We start from the raw sequence: 10940 nt of genomic DNA, 5'->3' as shown, positions 1-10940 counted from the left end.
AAATTTCTTAACAAATAGCATAAGTATTCTATCATTATAACTATGATTATTTACTTAAAATAAAACAAACTATCATGAAATAAGTAAAAAAATGAAGAGAATAGAGGGAAACAAATGAACAAACGTAAGAGGGAGGAGCTTTGGGTCGTCGAAGGTGGTGCTGTGGTCGGAGTACGGGCGTGGCAGGTAGGGGATGTGAAGTTGCAACGGCTAGGGTTTTGGATTTTTTGGAAGGGGGTGATGAATAGTGAGGGATTTATATAGATTTTGGGGCACACGGCCGTGCTTTATTTCAGCCCATGTTTATCGTGATTTTCAAATTTGGGCGCGTCTGAAATTCGTCACACGCCTATGCTCTTTGGGCGCGTTTGTGCACACGGCCGTGTCGCACGGCCGTGTTCTGCTTCTTTCGCTTCTCCAACGCTCGTGTATGGATGTCCATGCCCGTGTTATTTTATCAGTCTTGAGCACCATTGATGGGCACGGTCGTGTCGTACGCTCATGCTAAATTCTTAGTTTCAACCACGATTTATAGGCACAAGCGTGTCGTATGCCCGCGTTAGTTTGACAGACTCGCCCACGGCCACGTTGAATTGCCGTGGCAACTTATCACATCCTGTGTTAAGGAAAAAATTTGCCCTGCTTTCACACGGCCGTGTCTTTTCCCGTGGTGTGAGCACAACCTAAGGCAGGCCCATGTGCCTGGCTGTGTGGATTAGAAAACCTGTGTTTCAATGACTCAGTAAGTGATTAGATGTTAAAAACTAAAATTTTAAAGAAGTTAACGTAGTTAGTGCTCGGGTTGCCTCTCGAGAAGTGCTTATTTATAGTCTAAACTCGACTTACCTTTCTGTTGCATGGTCATGGTGGTGTGAAGAGTTCACACTCCTCATCCCTGCTATCAATTTTATCAAAATAAGGTTTAAGACGAGTACTGTTTACCTTAAAAGTGACGAATTTGGGATGAATTACCTCGACTTTTCCATATGGGAAAATATTGAGTACCGTAAGAGGGATTGCTCCGTTAGGTTCAGAAGTGGCAGTACGAGGGTCTACTGCATGTAGTAGTACTTTGTCTCCAACCTTAAGTTGATTTCGTGAAATATTGAGCTCATCATGGCGTGGTTTTGGTTTATTGTGTGTCCTCGGTTTATGTGTCTGCCATTCATCTAGTTCCTCGAGTTGTAGCCTTCGTTCTTCATAGATAGGTCCTTTGTCGTTACTCGAACATGGCTCAGGTGTGTTCTTTGAACGTGTTTCCTGCCAAGAAGGTTTCATTAGATGATCAGTTTTAATAGTATGATTTATACAACCACCTTCAATTTTCGATGTGTTACTCGAATTACTAGCTTGAAGGGTGATTGTTTCAACTCCACACGAAGTGTGAGTTCACCTGTGCCAACATCAATTACTGTTCTATTAGTTGCTAAAAAAGGCCTTGATAAACCGTAATTTATACATATTTTTATCCCATGTTTAACACATTTTATGGATGATTTTCCATTAGAATTGGTGAATTCGATGCTCCTAATGCTTTAATTTTATGTATTATACTTAGAAGAGCATAGGAGAGTGAAAGGAACGAGAAACCGGCCAAAAATGGAGAAAATGGGCCAAAGCACAAAATCAACACGGCCTGGACCTTCTCACACGGGTAGACCACAGGCCGTGTCAATTTGGCAGGCTCGAGCACGGCCTGAAGTAATTGCACACGAGCGTGTTACACAGGCGTGTCCCTACCGAGCCCAAGTTGAGTCCAATTCGGAAAAGGCTAATTTTGAGGGCTCTTAGGCATTCCAAAGCCTATAAATACACCCTAGAAAAGGAGAAAAGAGGACACACAGAATAGGGAGTAAGGAATTACTCCAAGGAAGCCGATTTATTCATCTCAGAAGCTGAATTCATCACCAGGACTGAAGATCTCTCCTCGATTCCCCTTCAGGAGTTTCGCGTTTTCTTTATGTTTTGTATTCTTTATTATTCTGAGATGTTTTCTTATTTAGTTATGAACTAAATTCCCTAAATACCTATGGGGAATGAAACCTAAGATGAATCTTTTTATTATTTTTTGAATTGTATGATAAATATTTAACTTGTTCTTAATTATATGTTCTTAATTCCTGTTTTGATATCCCAGGATACTGATTCAAGATAAGCTCTTATTCAGAGGACGAATAGACCCTGTCTAAGAGTAGATTTGTCATAATTAAGTGGAGTTGATTGCGCGCCTAGACATAGGGTGACAAGATTTTGCCGGATTAGGGTGAAACCTAATAAGGGGATCCATAGATCGAGTTAATGCAACCCTAGTGTCACACCCCGTACCCGAGACCATTGCCGGAGTCGAACTCGAGGTGCTAACGGACTTAATTCCTTACTTAAACAGCTCATACAATTCATTTTTAAAATTTCCAGACGAGCTGGCTAACTGCATCACAGTCATTCTAAAAATCATATCTCGAGTTCCAAAACTCAAAATCAAATTCTGTAAATTTTTCCTAAAACTAGACTCATACATATATTTACTAATTTTTTTCTAGAATTTTTGGTTGGGCCAATTAGTACAGTTTATTAGTTAAAGTCTCCCCTTTTTCAGGGTTCGACTACTCTGACCTTCATGCATTACGACTTAAATAGCTCCCTGTACAGGGCTTCAATACTTATTCCGTTTGTTTCTAATGAAACTAGACTAAAAAAGGAATCTGTAAATATAAAGCATGACTTATAATTATCTCTGGTTAATTTATGGTGAATTTCCAAAGTCAGAACATGGGATCCAGAAATCGCTCTGGCCCTGTTTCACGAAAACTTAAACTTCTCATAAAATACGGCTCATATGGTCGTTTCGTTTCTTTCATGTGAAATTAGACTCATCATGATTTGATTACATAATTTATTCATTATTTAATTTCATTTCTACTATTTTTAGTGATTTTTCAAATTCACATCACTGCTGCTGTCAGCATCTATTTTAAGGTAAATTTTACGTATTTCATAGTTTTCCATGAATCAACTAGTAATTTGACATACATTATTTCCAAGTATAATCACGATTAGCCATGACATACGTAGCACCAATAGGACCATGATTGGCCATTCCAATGGCTAATCATTACCAAACATTTCCACACCACTTAATAACCATATCATAAGACCATATATACAAAATGATCATAATGTTATACTCAAAATATACAAGCCATTTTCGCATGGATATACGAATATACATTACCAAAAGATACTTAATCAACAACAAGGGTCAGCCCTATACATGCCATTATCAAGTTCAACTGAAGAGTACCAAAAAGTGGCTTCGATAGTGTGGATGACTTCGACTTTCACACTTCCGAGTCCGATAGCTGACGAACAAAATCTATAAAACCGAGAATTAAAGCAAAAGAATAAGCATTTCGATGCTTAGTAAGTTTTAAATAATGAAATCATTTAAAAGAATGGCATAATAATATCTAAGTTTGTTTGTTTCATCCTTTGGCCGAATAGAAAATAACTAAGGTACTACTTTTATCATTCATATCACAAAGGTGAAAGCAATATATATATCCAACTAAATTCATTCTATAGTCGAATACATTCATCTCACATTTCCGTGTCAATCTCATGCATATACACCTACATCTCACATTTGTGAAGTTGAACTCTCTAATTCGGAACTCATACATCATAATCAGATCATAAACGTTCGAATGATTTTAAACAATGGTCTAAGCATCTCCACCAATTTCAAAGTCATAATTTAACATAATTATATTCTCAACGAGAGTAAATTACTTACCTAGTTATCTTACTGTAAGTAACACATTGGTTTAAAATTGTTTCAACATGTATTATATGATTTCTCGTACGAATATTTACGAGTTTTCAACTCAATATTATGCCGTCACAGACGCCCTTCGGAACCAAGCCCGATTCTTAGCGCTGACTCAAAAAGCCCTTCGAGACCAAGCTCGGATTATGACATTGGCCCGAAGGCCCTTCAAAACTAGGTTCGGTTATGACACTGGCTCAAAAGCCCTTCGAGACCAAGCTTGGATTTAAATCCTGATTAACATTCACACATATATGCATATATATATAATTGCTTTATCAAATCATAAGCTAAGTTCCATTACTTAAAGACTTACCTCGGATGTTGTCGAACGATTTCAACAGCTATTCGATCACTTTTTCCTTTCCCCTATCCAACTTTGACCCCCCTTGCTCTTGAGCTAAATAAGTATAAATAGAGATGTTTAATATTTTGATCAATAGTGTTTACTTATTATTCACATTCGGTAATCAAATATCCATCTCATTTTAATATATTATCATTACCACAATTAGTCTTAAACCTACCGATTTCATAACTAATATATGTTCATACACAAATGTTACTTTCACCAAATGCTCTTGTAATTAAAGTAATAACTTATCAATCGACTATCAAAACCAAATGTCATTATATTACTAGATATACATGCACCCACATACATAAGCTCAATAATCATAATATAACATCATGTAATTATATTATTTATGTGGCCGAATATACTTACCATGTTCACAAACACTCTTCAACGATTTCTTTTCTTTAGTCAAACACATAATTTTCCATCTCAAAATTTATTTTCCTACTAATTTAACTTACTCCGAGGTTGAATGCTACTTTAGCATTAAGCTTATATTCTTTTCGTTATTAAGTAATTGTTCATAGCTCAACTAGCATCCATTTTCGATTTAACACAAAAATTCATAACCGAATGTTGTTTATCTTAAGCTATCGTTATATTATCAAAATTGAATTAATTAAACTCATATAAGCACTATCAAAACCAAAATCTATGTCTAGCATTACTCAAGGTTTATACTAAAAAAAAATCAATTACAAAGCCGAATTTGTTCAAGTAACTCAACAAATCCACATTCATCTATTTCATGTACAAATACTAACACTTAAGTATTAACTAGTTCAACTTCAAATAACCACAAAAAAAAAAACAACAATCTAACCCCTTAATTTCTACTATGGCCGAAAGCTTAAGACATTACCCAACTCAAAATTTTGTCATGGGTTAAGCAAAGAACTTAAGAACTAACTCAAAATATACTAAAATTTCAAGAATTAGCATGAAATACTCACCTTATTTTGAGTTCAAGATCACCGAATGGTTGTTCTTTTCTTTCTTTAGAATCAGCTAGGAAGAAACATGGATGAAGACTTTGTTTCTTTCACCCATTTCCTTCCTTTAATTATTATTTCTTTATTTTATTACATTCATCCATGATAATATGGCATCTAGCTAATTAAAGTTAATAGAAAATTCATATTTGATTATATAATTTGTAGCATGGCCAGCCACTACCTATAGTTTGGCTAATTTGACATGCAAGTACAAGCACTTTCCAACATATATTAATAGGCCACTTTAGCATTTGCCTAGCACATTTCTAAATTTTCTCATACAAGTCCTATTTAATAAATTTCACATACTATATACAAAATTTAAGCATGAATTTTTCACACATGCATATTCATATATAATAAGCATCAAATATGACTGTTAATTATTTTTATGACTCGGTTTCGTGGTCCCGAAACCACTTCCGACTAGGGTCAAATTAGGGCTGTCACAACTCTCCCCCACATAAGAAATTTTCGTCCCCGAAAATCTTACCAGTGAACAAGTTAGGATATCGTTCTTTCATAGAGTTCTCGGGTTCCCAAGTAGCTTCTTCCATCCCGTGCTTGTGCCATAACACTTTTACTAAAGGAACCTTTTTGTTTCGTAATTCTTTCACTTCACGAGCTAGGATACGAATCGGTTCTTCTTCATAACTCATATCGGATTGAATTTCAACCTCTGATAGATTAATTATGTGCGAAGGATCGGATCTATAACGTCGAAGCATCGAAACATGAAAAACATTGTGAATCTTTTCGAGTTCAGGGGGTAAAATCAATCTATATGCAACTGGACCAATTCGTTCGGATATTTCATACGGCCCAATGAACCTCGGACTTAATTTGCCCTTACCGCCAAATCTGAGTATCTTTTTCCAAGGTGAAACTTTAAGAAACACTTTGTCTCCTACCTGATACTCAATGTCTTTTCGTTTCAAATCCGCATACGACTTCTGACGATCTGAAGCTGCCTTCAGACTTTCACGGATTATTTTTACTTTCTGTTCAGCATCTTTAATCAAATCAACTCTGAAAATTTTATTTTCACTGAGTTCGGTCCAAAATAACGGTGTACAGCATTTATGACCGTACAAAGCCTCGTAAGGTGCCATCTTAATGCTTGATTGAAAACTATTGTTGTAAGCGAATTCAATCAAGGGTAAATACCGTTCCCACGAACCACTAAACTCAAGAATGCAACATCTCAACATATCCTCGAGTATCTGAATTATCCGCTCAGATTGACCATCGATTTGGGGATGAAAAGCAGTGCTGAAATGCAATTTGGTACCCAAAGCTTCTTGAAATTTCTTCCAAAATCGCGATGTGAATCTTGGATCTCTATCTGACACAATAGAAACGGGTACTCCATGTAACCTTACAATCTGAGATACATACATTTCAGCTAGCTTGTCAAGAGAGTAATCCATACGTACAGGGATAAAATGAGCCGACTTTGTCAGTCTATCAACAACAACCCAGATCGCATCTTTTTTGCTTGATGACAATGGCAATCCAGATAGAAAATCCATCGTGACTCGATCCCACTTCCATTCAGGTATCATGATTGGCTGAAGTAAACCCGTAGGCACTTGATGTTCCGCTTTCACTTGTTGACATATTAAACACTTCGAAACAAAATCGAATATGTCTCGTTTCATACCATGCCACCAAAACTGACATCTCAGATCGTTGTACATTTTCGTACTCCCCGGGTGAATTGACATTCGGCTACAATGAGCTTCGTTCAGAATTGTCGAGATAAGTTCTGAATTTCTTAGAACACACAAACGACTTCTGAACCTCAAACAATCATCATCATCAATTTGAAACTCTGATTCCATATTCGAAACACATTCAGCCCGTTTTGCAACCAATTCATCATCGACTTTCTGAGCTTCGCAAATTTGATGAATCAACAATGGTTTGGCCTTTAATTCTGCTGCTAACACATTATTGGATAGAACGGACAAGTGTACATTCATCGCTCGTAAAGCAAACAGTGATTTACGACTTAAAGCATCTGCAACCACATTAGCCTTTCCCGGGTGATAGTCAATGACAAGCTCATAATCTTTTAACAACTCAAGCCAACGTCTTTGTCGCAGATTCAAATCTCTTTGAGTCGTCAAATATTTGAGACTTTTGTGATCCGAAAATACATGGCACTTCTCACCAAATAAGTAATGTCGCCATATTTTCAAAGCGAATACGATGGCAGCTAATTCGAGATCATGGGTTGGATAATTTTTCTCATGTGGCTTCAATTGCCTCGACGCATAAGCTACAACTCGACCTTCTTGCATCAATACACAACCCAACCCAAGTAAGGATGCATCACTGTAAATGACAAACTCTTTGCCTGATTCGGGCTGCACTAGTACTGGAGCTTCAGTCAAATAAGTTTTTAGTTGATCGAAACTTTTCTGACATTTTTTTGTCCATTCAAACTTAACATCTTTCTGAAGTAGTTTCGTCATTGGTGTGGCTATCATCGAGAAACCCTTTACAAACCGTCTGTAGTAACCGGCAAGTCCCAAAAAGCTCCGAACCTCAGTAATATTTCTCGGAGGCTTCCAGTTAAGTACGGCTGAAATTTTGCTCGAATCAACTCTAATACCAGATGCAGATACCACATGACCCAAAAAGCTAACTTCTCTCAACCAGAACTCACATTTACTGAACTTAGCATATAACTGTTTATCCCGTAAAATCTGCAACACTAATCTCATGTGTTCAGCATGTTCGGTTTCATCCCTCGAATAGACCAAAATTTCATCAATAAACACAACTACAAATCAATCCAAATACTGTCTGAAGATCCAATTCATCAAATCCATAAATACCGCAGGGGCATTAGTGAGTCCAAATGGCATCACTAAGAACTCGTAGTGACCGTATCTCGTTCTAAAAGCAGTTTTGGGTATATCTGAATTTCGAACTCGCAACTGATAATAACCTGATCTCAAATCTATCTTTGAAAACACTGAGGCCCCCTTTAGTTGATCAAACAAATCATCAATACGCGGTAATGGATATTTATTCTTTATTGTCACTTTATTCAGCTGACGATAGTCGATGCACAACCTCATGGTTCCGTCCTTCTTTTTCACAAACAATACTGGTGCACCCCAAGGTGAAAAACTCGGTCGAGCAAAACCTCTATCCGTCAACTCTTGCAACTGAGTTTTCAATTCTTTCAATTCCATTGGTGCCATACGATACGGAGCTATCGGAATCGGTGTAGTCCCAGGTACTAGTTCGATGCCAAACTCTACCTCCCGAACAGGTGGTAACCCCGGTAATTCTTCGGGAAAAACATCCGGATATTCACAAACCACTGGTACCGATTCAAGTTTCTTTTTTGATTCTTTATTATCAAGTACGTATGCAAGATACGCTTCACACCCCTTTCTCACATATTTTTGAGCTAACATTGAGGATATTATTGTTGGTAATCCGTTTAATTAGTAGACTCAACTCGGATTATCTCATTATTTTCCCATCTCAAATCAATAGTCTTACTTTTGCAATTCACAACTACATCATGTACGGTCAACCAATCCAAACCGAGAATAACATCAAATTCATCAAACGGTAAAAGCATCAAGTCGGCCGGAAAACAGGAGCCTCGGATTATTAAGGGGCATTTCTTACACACCTTGTCGACAAGCACATAACGACCCAAGGGATTCGACACTCTAATAACGAACTCAGTAGACTCAACAGGTAAAGTCTTACTGGATGCTAAAGTCTCACATACATAAGAATGAGTAGATCCAGGGTCAATCAAAGCAATCACATCAGTATCAAAGAGAGTGAAAGTACCGGTAATAACATCAGGCGAAGAAGCATCCTCGCGTGCACGTATAGCATAAGCTCTAGCAGGAGCACGAGCCTCAGATCTGGTGGTAACATCTCTAGATCCTCTCTGACCGCCACTAGCATTCCCCGCATTTTCAGGTGGCCTACTTCGTGCTGTAGTAGCACCCAGTTTCCCACTCTGATTTACATTTTGTTCAGACAGTCTCGGACAATCTTTGATAAAGTGGTTAGCTGATCCGCACTTATAACAGGAACGGTCATGGAATCTACAACTCCCCGAATGCCATTTACCGCAATACTGGCACTCTGTCCTGTCCCGACGATCATTTCCAACACTGGCAACCGAAGTGACTCACGTACTCACAGGGGGTCGATCACGATCTCGTCTGGAAAAACCCGAAGTGTCTTTAGATCGGCCTGACTCATCTCTAAATTTCTTCGATGACTGTTGAAAGGGCTTTCCCGAAGATCTCTTACGAAACTCTTTTGCTCCCATATCATCTTTTCTTTTCTCCTTGCTGAGCTCTTCGGCTTTGCAAGCTCACTCAACAAGTACTACAAATTCTCTGATTTCAAGAATGCCAACATACAGTTTTATATCTTCATTCAGTCCATCTTCGAAACGTTTACACATTACAGCTTCTGAAGAAATGCATTCTCGAGCGTACTGGCTAAGCCTCACAAACTTTCGTTCATAATCAGTAACAGACATGGAACCTTGTTTAAGTTCAAGAAATTCCTTCCGTTTTTTATCAATGAATCTCTGGCTAATATACTTTTTCTGAAACTCAGTTTGGAAAAACTCCCAAGTTACTCGTTCTCTGGGCACAACAGAAATCAACGTATTCCACCAATAGTATGCAGAATCACGTAGTAAGGAAATAGTACACTTCAGACATTCATCGGGTGTGCAAGATAGTTCATCAAGTACCCGAATAGTGTTGTCCAACCAAAATTCAGCTTGCTCGGCATCATCGCTGTCTGTAGCTTTAAATTCAGTAGCCCAGTGCTTTCGGATTCTGTCAACTGGGGGCTTATTTAACCTCATCTGATCAATCACCGGAGGTATCGCGGTTGCAGGGGGTGTATTAGTCGGGGTGCGGGGTTGTGGGACAGCCGTATTAGTTCGAATATACTGATTGAACCAATCATTCATCACGCTATAAAAAGCCTGCCTAGCTTCATCATTCTAATTACTAGCAATAGGTTGATAGTCCACCAGCGCCGTCCCATGTACGAGAGCAGGCGCTACACTCTCAACATCATCAGCTACCGCTCGGTTGGGATCAAGATCCATTACTATAAATAAACACATTTTTAACTGTCAGAAATCACCACATTATCAGATAAACACATAATGGCATGTATAGCTATTCCCCTACATATTACGGTAGTCCTAGAATCGACTAAACCGTAGCTATGATACTAATTAAATGTCACACCCCGTACCCGAGACCATTGCCGGATTCGAACTCGATGTGCTAACGGACTTAATTCCTTACTTAAACAGCTCATACAATTCATTTTTAAAATTTCCAGACGAGCTGGCTAACTGCATCACAGTCACTCTAAAAATCATATCTCGAGTTACAAAACTTGAAATCCAATTCTGTAAATTTTTCCTGAAACTAGACTCATACATATATTTACTAATTTTTTTCTAGAATTTTTTCTTGGGCAAATTAGTACAGATTATTAGTTAAAGTCTCCCCTGTTTCAGGGTTCGACTACTCTGACCTTCATGCATTACTACTTAAATATCTCCCTGTACAGGGCTTAAATACTTATGTCGTTTATTTTTAATGAAACTAGACTAAAAAAGGAATCTGTACATATAAAGAATGACTTCTAATTATCTCTGGTTAATTTATAGTGAATTTCCAAAGTCAAAACAGGGGATCCAGAAATCGCTCTGGCCCTGTTTCACGAAAACTTA

The sequence above is a fragment of the Gossypium hirsutum genome, chromosome A09, assembly GCF_007990345.1.
Source record: "Gossypium hirsutum isolate 1008001.06 chromosome A09, Gossypium_hirsutum_v2.1, whole genome shotgun sequence".
Classification (NCBI taxonomy): Eukaryota; Viridiplantae; Streptophyta; class Magnoliopsida; order Malvales; family Malvaceae; genus Gossypium; species Gossypium hirsutum.
Note: the sequence above shows the minus strand (reverse complement) of the source record.